Source organism: Carassius carassius, chromosome 37 (genome assembly GCF_963082965.1).
Source record: "Carassius carassius chromosome 37, fCarCar2.1, whole genome shotgun sequence".
Taxonomy (NCBI): domain Eukaryota; kingdom Metazoa; phylum Chordata; class Actinopteri; order Cypriniformes; family Cyprinidae; genus Carassius; species Carassius carassius.
This window is the reverse complement of record NC_081791.1, coordinates 500,380-518,036: the sequence shown is the minus strand read 5'-3', so window position 1 is coordinate 518,036 and position 17,657 is coordinate 500,380. Positions and strand designations below refer to the sequence as shown.

The 17,657-nt window shown below is 51.3% G+C and overlaps 5 non-coding genes and 2 pseudogenes across 5 annotated transcripts; all 7 read left to right on the top strand.

Annotated features, from left to right (window-relative positions):
* The first annotated feature begins 866 nt into the window (after nucleotides 1-866).
* On the top strand, nucleotides 867-1,041 carry LOC132118828 (U2 spliceosomal RNA; annotated as a pseudogene).
* A 276-nt stretch (nucleotides 1,042-1,317) lies between these two features.
* On the top strand, nucleotides 1,318-1,476 carry LOC132118753 (U1 spliceosomal RNA). The gene has a single exon (XR_009425980.1). It is a non-coding gene; the product is annotated as a U1 spliceosomal RNA (small nuclear RNA).
* A 1,591-nt stretch (nucleotides 1,477-3,067) lies between these two features.
* Nucleotides 3,068-3,258, top strand: LOC132118791 (U2 spliceosomal RNA). The gene has a single exon (XR_009426011.1). It is a non-coding gene; the product is annotated as a U2 spliceosomal RNA (small nuclear RNA).
* A 352-nt stretch (nucleotides 3,259-3,610) lies between these two features.
* LOC132118852 (U1 spliceosomal RNA) lies at nucleotides 3,611-3,774 on the top strand. The gene has a single exon (XR_009426035.1). It is a non-coding gene; the product is annotated as a U1 spliceosomal RNA (small nuclear RNA).
* A 3,240-nt stretch (nucleotides 3,775-7,014) lies between these two features.
* Nucleotides 7,015-7,205, top strand: LOC132118790 (U2 spliceosomal RNA). The gene has a single exon (XR_009426010.1). It is a non-coding gene; the product is annotated as a U2 spliceosomal RNA (small nuclear RNA).
* A 276-nt stretch (nucleotides 7,206-7,481) lies between these two features.
* On the top strand, nucleotides 7,482-7,640 carry LOC132118752 (U1 spliceosomal RNA). Its single transcript, XR_009425979.1, has one exon. It is a non-coding gene; the product is annotated as a U1 spliceosomal RNA (small nuclear RNA).
* Nucleotides 7,641-15,743: 8,103 nt separating this feature from the next.
* Nucleotides 15,744-15,903, top strand: LOC132118866 (U2 spliceosomal RNA; annotated as a pseudogene).
* The last annotated feature ends 1,754 nt before the right edge of the window (nucleotides 15,904-17,657 follow it).

Below are 17,657 nucleotides of genomic sequence, written 5' to 3'. Positions count from 1 at the left end.
CACCTACTCTGGGAGTGCGGTGCTGCGCGGGACCTGTGGGCCAAGACCGGCCCCTTGTATTTCCCGTGCCTACCAGCAGGTGGGGCCCAGTTCGGGTACCAGCTCGCCATCCTTGGGGTGGGCCGGGGCTTGAAGGACATGACAGCACAGGAATTCACCTCGCTCTGGCTCACCCTCAACGTCATCAAGGATGCCATCTGGGCCACCAGAAACCTGCTGGTGGGGAAACGCGTTACGGTAACCCTCCATGCATGCGAGCTAAAGGTAACATCAATGCTGCAGGGGTACCGGACGACGAAATTCGGACGGGGGGGCCGGGGCCGCACAGAGAGGGTCCCGGCAGGCACCGACCCTGGCTGCCCGTAGATGCACCCTCACCATTCTGGCTACGGGAACAGCGGGCCAGCGGGCCGGAGGAGAGGGGATCTCCGCTGAGCCTGTAAAGCAGCATCTCATGTCCCTGTTCTGGAGAGTGGGGTGAAGACCGACTTGATAAGGACTCACCCCCGGTCTTGCACAACAGATGTTTTTTTTTTTATTTGGTTTTTATCCTATAAATTGGTTTTTATTGTGTTTTATTAATGAAATTGGTTTTATTAACATGCATATGAGGCTTGTTTGCTTTTTTAAATTTGTATTTTACTTTTGAAACCGATCGCACCTTTTAAACACACCTCAAATATGGACTTTTAAAAACAAGCAAAACACTGTGGTTTAATCAATTTTTTTTAACAATGATTGTTTCTTTCATTTTACCATGTGTATTTATTATATATTATATGGCTTGTTTTAATGTGTGCTTGAAAAAAAAAAAAAATGTGTGTGAAAGTAAAAATGCAAATGGAAAAAATGTAAATGGTGACAATAAAACTTTTTCGAAAGAAAAAATCTGTTCTTATCAGTTTAATATCTGATACGTCCCCCATCCGGGGACTACATATTAAATGGATTTTTAGATCACGGAGCTGGAGCCGGGGCTTGCTCCGTCCATTCCACGCATCGGCCTGGTATTGCAGTGTCTCCAGGAACGGTGTGCTTTCCCTTTTTCGGGAATGCCATTTATTGTGACGAATAGCAGAGCAAGTAATGAGGTCTGCCTTTGCAGGTCCTGTGGTTTATTGCGGACTCTCTTCTGAGGCACCCCCCTGAGGTGTTGGACTCTTCCACTAACGATGCTCCCACCTGAGGTCTCGGAGTCTTTCACTGACGAGGTGATGTATCGAATTCGGTGTGTTTGGTTAAAGGGAGTCAACTAAAACCAGCGTTGGGAAGCAGTTTCCAGGCCAGTAATGGAAGTCGCCCATCCTTCCTTTGTTGGGGCTTACCTGGCAGGGGAGACACCATGATCAAGAAGGCGGTTTGGGCGAGGCTTGTCCATTGCACTACGGCCATGCTGACTCCTGCGAATTCTCCAAATGTGGGAATCTCGACTGCATAATTTATGGTAGTGGGGGACTGCGTTCGCGCTCTCCCCTGAATTAACTGGTGAAACAAAGCAGAAAGATCTATCTCAGTTACTTTTTAGTTTCAGAATGATGAGTCCTGCCACATGCTGGGTATGTGTTTTGAGCTCATGAAACAAAATCACTTACGCTCTTGAAATATCGGTCCCTGGTGTGTGGTTTAGTTCGAATTTTGCACAGACCTCACTTTGCAAGTCTATTGGATTGACTGCAGCCTAGCTGTAGCTGTCTCCATGTTTGTTTTTCGTTGTGCTTTTTCAAATCATATTAGTTCTTTTCCGCTTACAGCGCCACCTAGTGGCCTGTCGCAGCGCCCTTTTACACCTGACCGCTGACTGAGCCCCTGCACAGGTGTGCCGATTTGGGTGAAGGGATCACACTCCTTCCTGGAGTTATAGCCATTTGAGCCACCTCGGCCACATCACCTTGGCACGTTTTGAGGTCCCCTCGCCAAGGTGAATGGAAATTTCCACTTTTTTTGGATGATTATTGACAGTCAGACTCCAGAGAAGCATTCTGTGCTGATCTGAGTGGGACTGGGCCAAATACCTGCCGCTAGTTTGCAAAAGAAGGTTTTCGACAAAATCCCAAATACCCGAAAATTTCGTCAGAGCGACGAGCCAATCTGAGACCTGCATCTCGTTAGGCTCGAGCCAAGGATTCCGATGACATAAGGCACGTGGCTCTGCGACGAACCGTTTGGGAGTTACGAGCGATGCCGTACTCTCTGTCGCCGCAGAGCCAGCGTCAGGCCGATCGGGGCGAGGCCCGGTGAGCCAAGGATTCCGATGACATAAGGCACGTGGCTCTGCGACGAACCGTTTGGGAGTTACGAGCGATGCCGTACTCTCTGTCGCCGCAGAGCCAGCGTCAGGCCGATCGGGGCGAGGCCCGGTGACGTTGCAGACGGGGGAGGGTACTACCATCACACAGCGTTTCAGGTGTTTCCATCTTTGTTTGATGGTCCTTTTACATTTCAATTTTCTTATTTTTCCGCTTACAGCGCCACCTAGTGGCCTGTCGCAGCGCCCTTTTACACCTGACCGCTGACTGAGCCCCTGCACAGGTGTGCCGATTTGGGTGAAGGGATCTCACTCCTTCCTGGAGTTATAGCCATTTGAGCCACCTCGGCCACACCACCTTGGCACGTTTTGAGGTCCCCTCGCCAAGGTGAATGGAAATTTCCACTTTTTTTGGATGATTATTGACAGTCAGACACCAGAGAAGCATTCTGTGCTGATCTGGGTGGGACTGGGCCAAATACCTGCCGCTAGTTTGCAAAAGAAGGTTTTCGACAAAATCCCAAATACCCGAAAATTTCGTCAGAGCGACGAGCCAATCTGAGACCTGCATCTCGTTCGGCTCGAGCCAAGGATTCCGATGACATAAGGCACGTGGCTCTGCGACGAACCGTTTGGGAGTTACGAGCGATGCCGTACTCTCTGTCGCCGCAGAGCCAGCGTCAGGCCGATCGGGGCGAGGCCCGGTGACGTTGCAGACGGGGGAGGGTACTACCATCACACAGCGTTTCAGGTCTCCCAGACTTACCAAAGCCGAGATGGGCATCGTCGTGTCCGGCTTCTTCCCCGCTGCATCAAATCAACATCGCTTCTCGGCCTTTTGGCTAAGATCAAGTGTAGTATCTGTTCTTATCAGTTTAATATCTGATACGTCCCCCATCCGGGGACTACATATTAAATGGATTTTTAGATCACGGAGCTGGAGCCGGGGCTTGCTCCGTCCATTCCACGCATCGGCCTGGTATTGCAGTGTCTCCAGGAACGGTGTGCTTTCCCTTTTTTGGGAATGCCATTTATTGTGACGAATAGCAGAGCAAGTAATGAAGTCTGCCTTTGCAGGTCCTGTGGTTTATTGCGGACTCTCTTCTGAGGCTCCCCCCTGAGGTGTTGGACTCTTCCACTAACGATGCTCCCACCTGAGGTCTCGGAGTCTTTCACTGACGAGGTGATGTATCGAATTCGGTGTGTTTGGTTAAAGGGAGTCAACTAAAACCAGCGTTGGGAAGCAGTTTCCAGGCCAGTAATGGAAGTCGCCCATCCTTCCTTTGTTGGGGTTTACGGAGGGCTAACCGTTGGTGAGGATGGTAGAGACGCAAATTGTACCTCTGGCTGGCCGCCTGGGTCTTCATACTTACCTGGCAGGGGAGACACCATGATCAAGAAGGTGGTTCACCCAGGGCGAGGCTTGTCCATTGCACTACGGCCATGCTGACCCCTGCGAATTCCCCAAATGTGGGAATCTCGACTGCATAATTTATGGTAGTGGGGGACTGCGTTCGCGCTCTCCCCTGAATTAACTGGTGAATCAAAGCAGAAAGATCTATCTCAGTTACTTTTTAGTTTCAGAATGATGAGTCCTGCCACATGCTGGGTATGTGTTTTGAGCTCATGAAACAAAATCACTTACGCTCTTGAAATATCGGTCCCTGGTGTGTGGTTTAGTTCGAATTTTGCACAGACCTCACTTTGCAAGTCGATTGGATTGACTGCAGCCTAGCTGTAGCTGTCTCCATGTTTGTTTTTCGTTGTGCTTTTTCAAATCATATTAGTTCTTTTCCGCTTACAGCGCCACCTAGTGGCCTGTCGCAGCGCCCTTTTACACCTGACCGCTGACTGAGCCCCTGCACAGGTGTGCCGATTTGGGTGAAGGGATCTCACTCCTTCCTGGAGTTATAGCCATTTGAGCCACCTCAGCCCCACCACCTTGGCACGTTTTGAGGTCCCCTCGCCAAGGTGAATGGAAATTTCCACTTTTTTTGGATGATTATTGACAGTCAGACTCCAGAGAAGCATTCTGTGCTGATCTGGGTGGGACTGGGCCAAATACCTGCCGCTAGTTTGCAAAAGAAGGTTTTCGACAAAATCCCAAATACCCGAAAATTTCGTCAGAGCGACGAGCCAATCTGAGACCTGCATCTCGTTCGGCTCGAGCCAAGGATTCCGATGACATAAGGCACGTGGCTCTGCGACGAACCGTTTGGGAGTTACGAGCGATGCCGTACTCTCTGTCGCCGCAGAGCCAGCGTCAGGCCGATCGGGGCGAGGCCCGGTGACGTTGCAGACGGGGGAGGGTACTACCATCACACAGCGTTTCAGGTGTTTCCATCTTTGTTTGATGGTCCTTTTACATTTCATTTTTCTTATTTTTCCGCTTACAGCGCCACCTAGTGGCCTGTCGCAGCGCCCTTTTACACCTGACTGCTGACTGAGCCCCTGCACAGGTGTGCCGATTTGGGTGAAGGGATCTCACTCCTTCCTGGAGTTATAGCCATTTGAGCCACCTCGGCCACACCACCTTGGCACGTTTTGAGGTCCCCTCGCCAAGGTGAATGGAAATTTCCACTTTTTTTGGATGATTATTGACAGTCAGACTCCAGAGAAGCATTCTGTGCTGATCTGGGTGGGACTGGGCCAAATACCTGCCACTAGTTTGCAAAAGAAGGTTTTCGACAAAATCCCAAATACCCGAAAATTTCGTCAGAGCGACGAGCCAATCTGAGACCTGCATCTCGTTCGGCTCGAGCCAAGGATTCCGATGACATAAGGCACGTGGCTTTGCGACGAACCGTTTGGGAGTTACGAGCGATGCCGTACTCTCTGTCGCTGCAGAGCCAGCGTCAGGCCGATCGGGGCGAGGCCCGGTGACGTTGCAGACGGGGGAGGGTACTACCATCACACAGCGTTTCAGGTGTTTCCATCTTTGTTTGATGGTCCTTTTACATTTCATTTTTCTTATTTTTCCGCTTACAGCGCCACCTAGTGGCCTGTCGCAGCGCCCTTTTACACCTGACCGCTGACTGAGCCCCTGCACAGGTGTGCCGATTTGGGTGAAGGGATCTCACTCCTTCCTGGAGTTATAGCCATTTGAGCCAACTCGGCCACACCACCTTGGCACGTTTTGAGGTCCCCTCGCCAAGGTGAATGGAATTTCCACTTTTTTTGGATGATTATTGACAGTCAGACTCCAGAGAAGCATTCTGTGCTGATCTGGGCGGGACTGGGCCAAATACCTGCCGCTAGTTTGCAAAAGAAGGTTTTCGACAAAATCCCAAATACCCGAAAATTTCGTCAGAGCGACGAGCCAATCTGAGACCTATATCTCGTTCGGCTCGAGCCAAGGATTCCGATGACATAAAGCACGTGGCTTTGCGACGAACCGTTTGGGAGTTACGAGCGATGCCGTACTCTCTGTCGCCGCAGAGCCAGCGTCAGGCCGATCGGGGCGAGGCCCGGTGACGTTGCAGACGGGGGAGGGTACTACCATCACACAGCGTTTCAGGTGTTTCCATCTTTGTTTGATGGTCCTTTTACATTTCATTTTTCTTATTTTTCCGCTTACAGCGCCACCTAGTGGCCTGTCGCAGCGCCCTTTTACACCTGACCGCTGACTGAGCCCCTGCACAGGTGTGCCGATTTGGGTGAAGGGATCTCACTCCTTCCTGGAGTTATAGCCATTTGAGCCACCTCGGCCACACCACCTTGGCACGTTTTGAGGTCCCCTCGCCAAGGTGAATGGAAATTTCTACTTTTTTTGGATGATTATTGACAGTCGGACTCCAGAGAAGCATTCTGTGCTGATCTGGGTGGGACTGGGCCAAATACCTGCCGCTAGTTTGCAAAAGAAGGTTTTCGACAAAATCCCAAATACCCGAAAGTTTCGTCAGAGCGACGAGCCAATCTGAGACTTGCATCTCGTTCGGCTCGAGCCAAGGATTCCGATGACATAAGGCACGTGGCTTTGCGACGAACCGTTTGGGAGTTACGAGCGATGCCGTACTCTCTGTCGCTGCAGAGCCAGCGTCAGGCCGATCGGGGCGAGGCCCAGTGACGTTGCAGACGGGGGAGGGTACTACCATCACACAGCGTTTCAGGTGTTTCCATCTTTGTTTGATTGTCCTTTTACATTTCATTTTTCTTATTTTTCCGCTTACAGCGCCACCTAGTGGCCTGTCGCAGCGCCCTTTTACACCTGACCGCTGACCGAGCCCCTGCACAGGTGTGCCGATTTGGGTGAAGGGATCTCACTCCTTCCTGGAGTTATAGCCATTTGAGCCACCTCGGCCACACCACCTTGGCACGTTTTGAGGTCCCCTCGCCAAGGTGAATGGAATTTCCACTTTTTTTGGATGATTATTGACAGTCAGACTCCAGAGAAGCATTCTGTGCTGATCTGGGCGGGACTGGGCCAAATACCTGCCGCTAGTTTGCAAAAGAATGTTTTCGACAAAATCCCAAATACCCGAAAATTTCGTCAGAGCGACGAGCCAATCTGAGACCTGCATCTCGTTCGGCTCGAGCCAAGGATTCCGATGACATAAAGCACGTGGCTTTGCGACGAACCGTTTGGGAGTTACGAGCGATGCCGTACTCTGTCGCCGCAGAGCCAGCGTCAGGCCGATCGGGGCGAGGCCCGGTGACGTTGCAGACGGGGGAGGGTACTACCATCACACAGCGTTTCAGGTCTCCCAGACTTACCAAAGCCGAGATGGGCATCGTCGTGTCCGGCTTCTTCCCCGCTGCATCAAATCAACATCGCTTCTCGGCCTTTTGGCTAAGATCAAGTGTAGTATCTGTTCTTATCAGTTTAATATCTGATACGTCCCCCATCCGGGGACTACATATTAAATGGATTTTTAGATCACGGAGCTGGAGCCGGGGCTTGCTCCGTCCATTCCACGCATCGGCCTGGTATTGCAGTGTCTCCAGGAACGGTGTGCTTTCCCTTTTTCGGGAATGCCATTTATTGTGACGAATAGCAGAGCAAGTAAAGAGGTCTGCCTTTGCAGGTCCTGTGGTTTATTGCGGACTCTCTTCTGAGGCACCCCCCTGAGGTGTTGGACTCTTCCACTAACGATGCTCCCACCTGAGGTCTCGGAGTCTTTCACTGACAAGGTGATGTATCGAATTCGGTGTGTTTGGTTAAAGGGAGTCAACTAAAACCAGCGTTGGGAAGCAGTTTCCAGGCCAGTAATGGAAGTCGCCCATCCTTCCTTTGTTGGGGCTTACCTGGCAGGGGAGACACCATGATCAAGAAGGCGGTTTGGGCGAGGCTTGTCCATTGCACTACGGCCATGCTGACTCCTGCGAATTCTCCAAATGTGGGAATCTCGACTGCATAATTTATGGTAGTGGGGGACTGCGTTCGCGCTCTCCCCTGAATTAACTGGTGAAACAAAGCAGAAAGATCTATCTCAGTTACTTTTTAGTTTCAGAATGATGAGTCCTGCCACATGCTGGGTATGTGTTTTGAGCTCATGAAACAAAATCACTTACGCTCTTGAAATATCGGTCCCTGGTGTGTGGTTTAGTTCGAATTTTGCACAGACCTCACTTTGCAAGTCGATTGGATTGACTGCAGCCTAGCTGTAGCTGTCTCCATGTTTGTTTTTCGTTGTGCTTTTTCAAATCATATTAGTTCTTTTCCGCTTACAGCGCCACCTAGTGGCCTGTCGCAGCGCCCTTTTACACCTGACCGCTGACTGAGCCCCTGCACAGGTGTGCCGATTTGGGTGAAGGGATCACACTCCTTCCTGGAGTTATAGCCATTTGAGCCACCTCGGCCACATCACCTTGGCACGTTTTGAGGTCCCCTCGCCAAGGTGAATGGAAATTTCCACTTTTTTTGGATGATTATTGACAGTCAGACTCCAGAGAAGCATTCTGTGCTGATCTGAGTGGGACTGGGCCAAATACCTGCCGCTAGTTTGCAAAAGAAGGTTTTCGACAAAATCCCAAATACCCGAAAATTTCGTCAGAGCGACGAGCCAATCTGAGACCTGCATCTCGTTAGGCTCGAGCCAAGGATTCCGATGACATAAGGCACGTGGCTCTGCGACGAACCGTTTGGGAGTTACGAGCGATGCCGTACTCTCTGTCGCCGCAGAGCCAGCGTCAGGCCGATCGGGGCGAGGCCCGGTGAGCCAAGGATTCCGATGACATAAGGCACGTGGCTCTGCGACGAACCGTTTGGGAGTTACGAGCGATGCCGTACTCTCTGTCGCCGCAGAGCCAGCGTCAGGCCGATCGGGGCGAGGCCCGGTGACGTTGCAGACGGGGGAGGGTACTACCATCACACAGCGTTTCAGGTGTTTCCATCTTTGTTTGATGGTCCTTTTACATTTCAATTTTCTTATTTTTCCGCTTACAGCGCCACCTAGTGGCCTGTCGCAGCGCCCTTTTACACCTGACCGCTGACTGAGCCCCTGCACAGGTGTGCCGATTTGGGTGAAGGGATCTCACTCCTTCCTGGAGTTATAGCCATTTGAGCCACCTCGGCCACACCACCTTGGCACGTTTTGAGGTCCCCTCGCCAAGGTGAATGGAAATTTCCACTTTTTTTGGATGATTATTGACAGTCAGACTCCAGAGAAGCATTCTGTGCTGATCTGGGTGGGACTGGGCCAAATACCTGCCGCTAGTTTGCAAAAGAAGGTTTTCGACAAAATCCCAAATACCCGAAAATTTCGTCAGAGCGACGAGCCAATCTGAGACCTGCATCTCGTTCGGCTCGAGCCAAGGATTCCGATGACATAAGGCACGTGGCTCTGCGACGAACCGTTTGGGAGTTACGAGCGATGCCGTACTCTCTGTCGCCGCAGAGCCAGCGTCAGGCCGATCGGGGCGAGGCCCGGTGACGTTGCAGACGGGGGAGGGTACTACCATCACACAGCGTTTCAGGTGTTTCCATCTTTGTTTGATGGTCCTTTTACATTTCAATTTTCTTATTTTTCCGCTTACAGCGCCACCTAGTGGCCTGTCGCAGCGCCCTTTTACACCTGACCGCTGACTGAGCCCCTGCACAGGTGTGCCGATTTGGGTGAAGGGATCTCACTCCTTCCTGGAGTTATAGCCATTTGAGCCACCTCGGCCACACCACCTTGGCACGTTTTGAGGTCCCCTCGCCAAGGTGAATGGAAATTTCCACTTTTTTTGGATGATTATTGACAGTCAGACTCCAGAGAAGCATTCTGTGCTGATCTGGGTGGGACTGGGCCAAATACCTGCCGCTAGTTTGCAAAAGAAGGTTTTCGACAAAATCCCAAATACCCGAAAATTTCGTCAGAGCGACGAGCCAATCTGAGACGTGCATCTCGTTCGGCTCGAGCCAAGGATTCCGATGACATAAGGCACGTGGCTCTGCGACGAACCGTTTGGGAGTTACGAGCGATGCCGTACTCTCTGTCGCCGCAGAGCCAGCGTCAGGCCGATCGGGGCGAGGCCCGGTGACGTTGCAGACGGGGGAGGGTACTACCATCACACAGCGTTTCAGGTGTTTCCATCTTTGTTTGATGGTCCTTTTACATTTCAATTTTCTTATTTTTCCGCTTACAGCGCCACCTAGTGGCCTGTCGCAGCGCCCTTTTACACCTGACCGCTGACTGAGCCCCTGCACAGGTGTGCCGATTTGGGTGAAGGGATCTCACTCCTTCCTGGAGTTATAGCCATTTGAGCCACCTCGGCCACACCACCTTGGCACGTTTTGAGGTCCCCTCGCCAAGGTGAATGGAAATTTCCACTTTTTTTGGATGATTATTGACAGTCAGACTCCAGAGAAGCATTCTGTGCTGATCTGGGTGGGACTGGGCCAAATACCTGCCGCTAGTTTGCAAAAGAAGGTTTTCGACAAAATCCCAAATACCCGAAAATTTCGTCAGAGCGACGAGCCAATCTGAGACCTGCATCTCGTTCGGCTCGAGCCAAGGATTCCGATGACATAAGGCACGTGGCTCTGCGACGAACCGTTTGGGAGTTACGAGCGATGCCGTACTCTCTGTCGCCGCAGAGCCAGCGTCAGGCCGATCGGGGCGAGGCCCGGTGACGTTGCAGACGGGGGAGGGTACTACCATCACACAGCGTTTCAGGTGTTTCCATCTTTGTTTGATGGTCCTTTTACATTTCAATTTTCTTATTTTTCCGCTTACAGCGCCACCTAGTGGCCTGTCGCAGCGCGCTTTTACACCTGACCGCTGACTGAGCCCCTGCACAGGTGTGCCGATTTGGGTGAAGGGATCTCACTCCTTCCTGGAGTTATAGCCATTTGAGCCACCTCGGCCACACCACCTTGGCACGTTTTGAGGTCCCCTCGCCAAGGTGAATGGAAATTTCCACTTTTTTTGGATGATTATTGACAGTCAGACTCCAGAGAAGCATTCTGTGCTGATCTGGGTGGGACTGGGCCAAATACCTGCCGCTAGTTTGCAAAAGAAGGTTTTCGACAAAATCCCAAATACCCGAAAATTTCGTCAGAGCGACGAGCCAATCTGAGACGTGCATCTCGTTCGGCTCGAGCCAAGGATTCCGATGACATAAGGCACGTGGCTCTGCGACGAACCGTTTGGGAGTTACGAGCGATGCCGTACTCTCTGTCGCCGCAGAGCCAGCGTCAGGCCGATCGGGGCGAGGCCCGGTGACGTTGCAGACGGGGGAGGGTACTACCATCACACAGCGTTTCAGGTGTTTCCATCTTTGTTTGATGGTCCTTTTACATTTCAATTTTCTTATTTTTCCGCTTACAGCGCCACCTAGTGGCCTGTCGCAGCGCCCTTTTACACCTGACCGCTGACTGAGCCCCTGCACAGGTGTGCCGATTTGGGTGAAGGGATCTCACTCCTTCCTGGAGTTATAGCCATTTGAGCCACCTCGGCCACACCACCTTGGCACGTTTTGAGGTCCCCTCGCCAAGGTGAATGGAAATTTCCACTTTTTTTGGATGATTATTGACAGTCAGACTCCAGAGAAGCATTCTGTGCTGATCTGGGTGGGACTGGGCCAAATACCTGCCGCTAGTTTGCAAAAGAAGGTTTTCGACAAAATCCCAAATACCCGAAAATTTCGTCAGAGCGACGAGCCAATCTGAGACCTGCATCTCGTTCGGCTCGAGCCAAGGATTCCGATGACATAAGGCACGTGGCTCTGCGACGAACCGTTTGGGAGTTACGAGCGATGCCGTACTCTCTGTCGCCGCAGAGCCAGCGTCAGGCCGATCGGGGCGAGGCCCGGTGACGTTGCAGACGGGGGAGGGTACTACCATCACACAGCGTTTCAGGTGTTTCCATCTTTGTTTGATGGTCCTTTTACATTTCAATTTTCTTATTTTTCCGCTTACAGCGCCAACTAGTGGCCTGTCGCAGCGCCCTTTTACACCTGACCGCTGACTGAGCCCCTGCACAGGTGTGCCGATTTGGGTGAAGGGATCTCACTCCTTCCTGGAGTTATAGCCATTTGAGCCACCTCGGCCACACCACCTTGGCACGTTTTGAGGTCCCCTCGCCAAGGTGAATGGAAATTTCCACTTTTTTTGGATGATTATTGACAGTCAGACTCCAGAGAAGCATTCTGTGCTGATCTGGGTGGGACTGGGCCAAATACCTGCCGCTAGTTTGCAAAAGAAGGTTTTCGACAAAATCCCAAATACCCGAAAATTTCGTCAGAGCGACGAGCCAATCTGAGACCTGCATCTCGTTCGGCTCGAGCCAAGGATTCCGATGACATAAGGCACGTGGCTCTGCGACGAACCGTTTGGGAGTTACGAGCGATGCCGTACTCTCTGTCGCCGCAGAGCCAGCGTCAGGCCGATCGGGGCGAGGCCCGGTGACGTTGCAGACGGGGGAGGGTACTACCATCACACAGCGTTTCAGGTGTTTCCATCTTTGTTTGATGGTCCTTTTACATTTCAATTTTCTTATTTTTCCGCTTACAGCGCCACCTAGTGGCCTGTCGCAGCGCCCTTTTACACCTGACCGCTGACTGAGCCCCTGCACAGGTGTGCCGATTTGGGTGAAGGGATCTCACTCCTTCCTGGAGTTATAGCCATTTGAGCCACCTCGGCCACACCACCTTGGCACGTTTTGAGGTCCCCTCGCCAAGGTGAATGGAAATTTCCACTTTTTTTGGATGATTATTGACAGTCAGACTCCAGAGAAGCATTCTGTGCTGATCTGGGTGGGACTGGGCCAAATACCTGCCGCTAGTTTGCAAAAGAAGGTTTTCGACAAAATCCCAAATACCCGAAAATTTCGTCAGAGCGACGAGCCAATCTGAGACCTGCATCTCGTTCGGCTCGAGCCAAGGATTCCGATGACATAAGGCACGTGGCTCTGCGACGAACCGTTTGGGAGTTACGAGCGATGCCGTACTCTCTGTCGCCGCAGAGCCAGCGTCAGGCCGATCGGGGCGAGGCCCGGTGACGTTGCAGACGGGGGAGGGTACTACCATCACACAGCGTTTCAGGTGTTTCCATCTTTGTTTGATGGTCCTTTTACATTTCAATTTTCTTATTTTTCCGCTTACAGCGCCACCTAGTGGCCTGTCGCAGCGCCCTTTTACACCTGACCGCTGACTGAGCCCCTGCACAGGTGTGCCGATTTGGGTGAAGGGATCTCACTCCTTCCTGGAGTTATAGCCATTTGAGCCACCTCGGCCACACCACCTTGGCACGTTTTGAGGTCCCCTCGCCAAGGTGAATGGAAATTTCCACTTTTTTTGGATGATTATTGACAGTCAGACTCCAGAGAAGCATTCTGTGCTGATCTGGGTGGGACTGGGCCAAATACCTGCCGCTAGTTTGCAAAAGAAGGTTTTCGACAAAATCCCAAATACCCGAAAATTTCGTCAGAGCGACGAGCCAATCTGAGACCTGCATCTCGTTCGGCTCGAGCCAAGGATTCCGATGACATAAGGCACGTGGCTCTGCGACGAACCGTTTGGGAGTTACGAGCGATGCCGTACTCTCTGTCGCCGCAGAGCCAGCGTCAGGCCGATCGGGGCGAGGCCCGGTGACGTTGCAGACGGGGGAGGGTACTACCATCACACAGCGTTTCAGGTGTTTCCATCTTTGTTTGATGGTCCTTTTACATTTCAATTTTCTTATTTTTCCGCTTACAGCGCCAACTAGTGGCCTGTCGCAGCGCCCTTTTACACCTGACCGCTGACTGAGCCCCTGCACAGGTGTGCCGATTTGGGTGAAGGGATCTCACTCCTTCCTGGAGTTATAGCCATTTGAGCCACCTCGGCCACACCACCTTGGCACGTTTTGAGGTCCCCTCGCCAAGGTGAATGGAAATTTCCACTTTTTTTGGATGATTATTGACAGTCAGACTCCAGAGAAGCATTCTGTGCTGATCTGGGTGGGACTGGGCCAAATACCTGCCGCTAGTTTGCAAAAGAAGGTTTTCGACAAAATCCCAAATACCCGAAAATTTCGTCAGAGCGACGAGCCAATCTGAGACCTGCATCTCGTTCGGCTCGAGCCAAGGATTCCGATGACATAAGGCACGTGGCTCTGCGACGAACCGTTTGGGAGTTACGAGCGATGCCGTACTCTCTGTCGCCGCAGAGCCAGCGTCAGGCCGATCGGGGCGAGGCCCGGTGACGTTGCAGACGGGGGAGGGTACTACCATCACACAGCGTTTCAGGTGTTTCCATCTTTGTTTGATGGTCCTTTTACATTTCAATTTTCTTATTTTTCCGCTTACAGCGCCACCTAGTGGCCTGTCGCAGCGCCCTTTTACACCTGACCGCTGACTGAGCCCCTGCACAGGTGTGCCGATTTGGGTGAAGGGATCTCACTCCTTCCTGGAGTTATAGCCATTTGAGCCACCTCGGCCACACCACCTTGGCACGTTTTGAGGTCCCCTCGCCAAGGTGAATGGAAATTTCCACTTTTTTTGGATGATTATTGACAGTCAGACTCCAGAGAAGCATTCTGTGCTGATCTGGGTGGGACTGGGCCAAATACCTGCCGCTAGTTTGCAAAAGAAGGTTTTCGACAAAATCCAAAATACCCGAAAATTTCGTCAGAGCGACGAGCCAATCTGAGACCTGCATCTCGTTCGGCTCGAGCCAAGGATTCCGATGACATAAGGCACGTGGCTCTGCGACGAACCGTTTGGGAGTTACGAGCGATGCCGTACTCTCTGTCGCCGCAGAGCCAGCGTCAGGCCGATCGGGGCGAGGCCCGGTGACGTTGCAGACGGGGGAGGGTACTACCATCACACAGCGTTTCAGGTGTTTCCATCTTTGTTTGATGGTCCTTTTACATTTCAATTTTCTTATTTTTCCGCTTACAGCGCCACCTAGTGGCCTGTCGCAGCGCCCTTTTACACCTGACCGCTGACTGAGCCCCTGCACAGGTGTGCCGATTTGGGTGAAGGGATCTCACTCCTTCCTGGAGTTATAGCCATTTGAGCCACCTCGGCCACACCACCTTGGCACGTTTTGAGGTCCCCTCGCCAAGGTGAATGGAAATTTCCACTTTTTTTGGATGATTATTGACAGTCAGACTCCAGAGAAGCATTCTGTGCTGATCTGGGTGGGACTGGGCCAAATACCTGCCGCTAGTTTGCAAAAGAAGGTTTTCGACAAAATCCCAAATACCCGAAAATTTCGTCAGAGCGACGAGCCAATCTGAGACCTGCATCTCGTTCGGCTCGAGCCAAGGATTCCGATGACATAAGGCACGTGGCTCTGCGACGAACCGTTTGGGAGTTACGAGCGATGCCGTACTCTCTGTCGCCGCAGAGCCAGCGTCAGGCCGATCGGGGCGAGGCCCGGTGACGTTGCAGACGGGGGAGGGTACTACCATCACACAGCGTTTCAGGTGTTTCCATCTTTGTTTGATGGTCCTTTTACATTTCAATTTTCTTATTTTTCCGCTTACAGCGCCAACTAGTGGCCTGTCGCAGCGCCCTTTTACACCTAACCGCTGACTGAGCCCCTGCACAGGTGTGCCGATTTGGGTGAAGGGATCTCACTCCTTCCTGGAGTTATAGCCATTTGAGCCACCTCGGCCACACCACCTTGGCACGTTTTGAGGTCCCCTCGCCAAGGTGAATGGAAATTTCCACTTTTTTTGGATGATTATTGACAGTCAGACTCCAGAGAAGCATTCTGTGCTGATCTGGGTGGGACTGGGCCAAATACCTGCCGCTAGTTTGCAAAAGAAGGTTTTCGACAAAATCCCAAATACCCGAAAATTTCATCAGAGCGACGAGCCAATCTGAGACATACATCTCGTTCGGCTCGAGCCAAGGATTCCGATGACATAAGGCACGTGGCTCTGCGACGAACCGTTTGGGAGTTACGAGCGATGCCGTACTCTCTGTCGCCGCAGAGCCAGCGTCAGGCCGATCGGGGCGAGGCCCGGTGACGTTGCAGACGGGGGAGGGTACTACCATCACACAGCGTTTCAGGTCTCCCAGACTTACCAAAGCCGAGATGGGCATCGTCGTGTCCGGCTTCTTCCCCGCTGCATCAAATCAACATCGCTTCTCGGCCTTTTGGCTAAGATCAAGTGTAGTATCTGTTCTTATCGCTTCTCGGCCTTTTGGCAAAGATCACGTATCTTGTCGGACGGTTGAGACTGCGATCGCCTCTTGGAGGTTTCCTGACTTGAGATCTTTTTATATCTTGAGTCACACAACTTCGAGAGGTACATTGAATTCTGCTGCTTCGGGCTCCAACAAGTTTTAAGGTAAGGTCTTTTAATTATTTATTTGGTTATTTATTGTTGTATTTATTGTTGTTTTAAGTTTTTAGGCTGTTGGTGCCTCCATCATGTCGGCTGCTCGTGCCGGCGTGCGGAGGCACCACAGCGTGCGTTTTTTATTCAGGCAGGTTGAGGGGAAGCTCCTTGGAATGTCCCGTATGGACTTTTCAAGGAAGCTGATCCAAAAGACCTTAGCTTTTAGATCTGACGACCTGAATTGTTTGATGACTCTGCCCTTGAACAAAGGATTTGATGTCAGTTTTAAAACCGCTTCCCTGCTTAATGACTTTTGGCAAAGGTTTGATTCAGTTAAAGCCCAGTTCTCCATGTTTACTGTCGAGAAACTTTCGGATAACACACTTAAAACTGTGATTGTCAGGATGTTCAATGAAACAGTGACTGGAGATGATATTTGTGTTTGGTTGGGTAGATTTTGCACTGTTCGAGGCCAGCCTGTCAAAGTGTTGGATGAAGATGGCATTTGGACATGCTCCTGGCGAATTCCCATTAAACAATGGGAAGACGCTGGGGGCTACCAGGGCCTGAAACATCTGCCTTCCATGATTGTGCTCGGAGAGAACAGAGGCTACATACATTATCAAGGAATGCCCAAACTCTGCAGGAAGTGTTGCAGGTTTGGTCATCTCGCTGAAGCATGCCAAGAGTTAATATGTGGGAAGTGTAGAGAAATTGGTCACAGTTTTGATGATTGTACCAATGGCAGACGGTGTAATCTTTGTGGAGAAACAAACCATCTCTACAGAGACTGCCCTAAAAGTTTTGCCAACAAGCTCAAAATGGCCGCCCCACATGGGCAACAAACGAATGAACAAAGGAAAGAGGAGGCGGTCCCTGAGGTTTTGGCGGGAATTTCAAATCCCCAGCCGGCCTCAGGGATTGGGCAGGAAGGAGGAAGTGGGGCGGCCACAGGGGCGGAGTCAGATATTGAACTGGAAAAAGTCACGGAAGGAGAAGTGAGCGAGGAAGAAACAAGCTCTTCCCTAGAAACGGTGTCAGATTTGGTGCAGGAATCCAGTGGGAGTGAATTTGAGTGTTCACTCCCAAATGCTCAAGTGCAAAAAAGACCTGCGGGATCTCCTCTGGTGGAAACAGAGGAGAAAAAAGCTAGGGCAGCACAGCGGCTTGATAGTTCCGATTTGGAAGATCAAGAACGTATGTGGCCCCTAGAATCCCCAAATGAGGTTTCCTTTTTGCACATCAAGCTAAGAACATCGTCGCCTAGGGAGTTACAAGAGGGCTTCTCTGTAGCACCCGATGTGTCGAGCACCTGCTCTCCGGGCCCCAGTTCATCTGGGAGAAAGGAAGAGCAGGTGAAACAAGATAAAACATGATTTTAAGCATATTTTTGTAGTCTTTTAGTCTTCTGTTTAAATGTCTCATACTGTTTTAACCATACTGCTCATGGCCCTCACTATCTCTACCATAAATGTAAGAAGTGTGAGGTCCACCTTGCGAGCACAGAGGATTTTATCCCTTTTAAAGTCTTTTAAGTCAGATTTGTTTTTACTGCAAGAGTGTGCTCTGCCCTTTTTAAGTAACCACAGGAAGTTGGAGGAGATGTGGACCATGGGGCCCTCAATATGGAGTGGCTCCAACTTCAACAAGAATGATGGTGTCGCTATTTTAATAAAAAATTCAAACATCACGGTGAAGGATAGCACTGTGGTG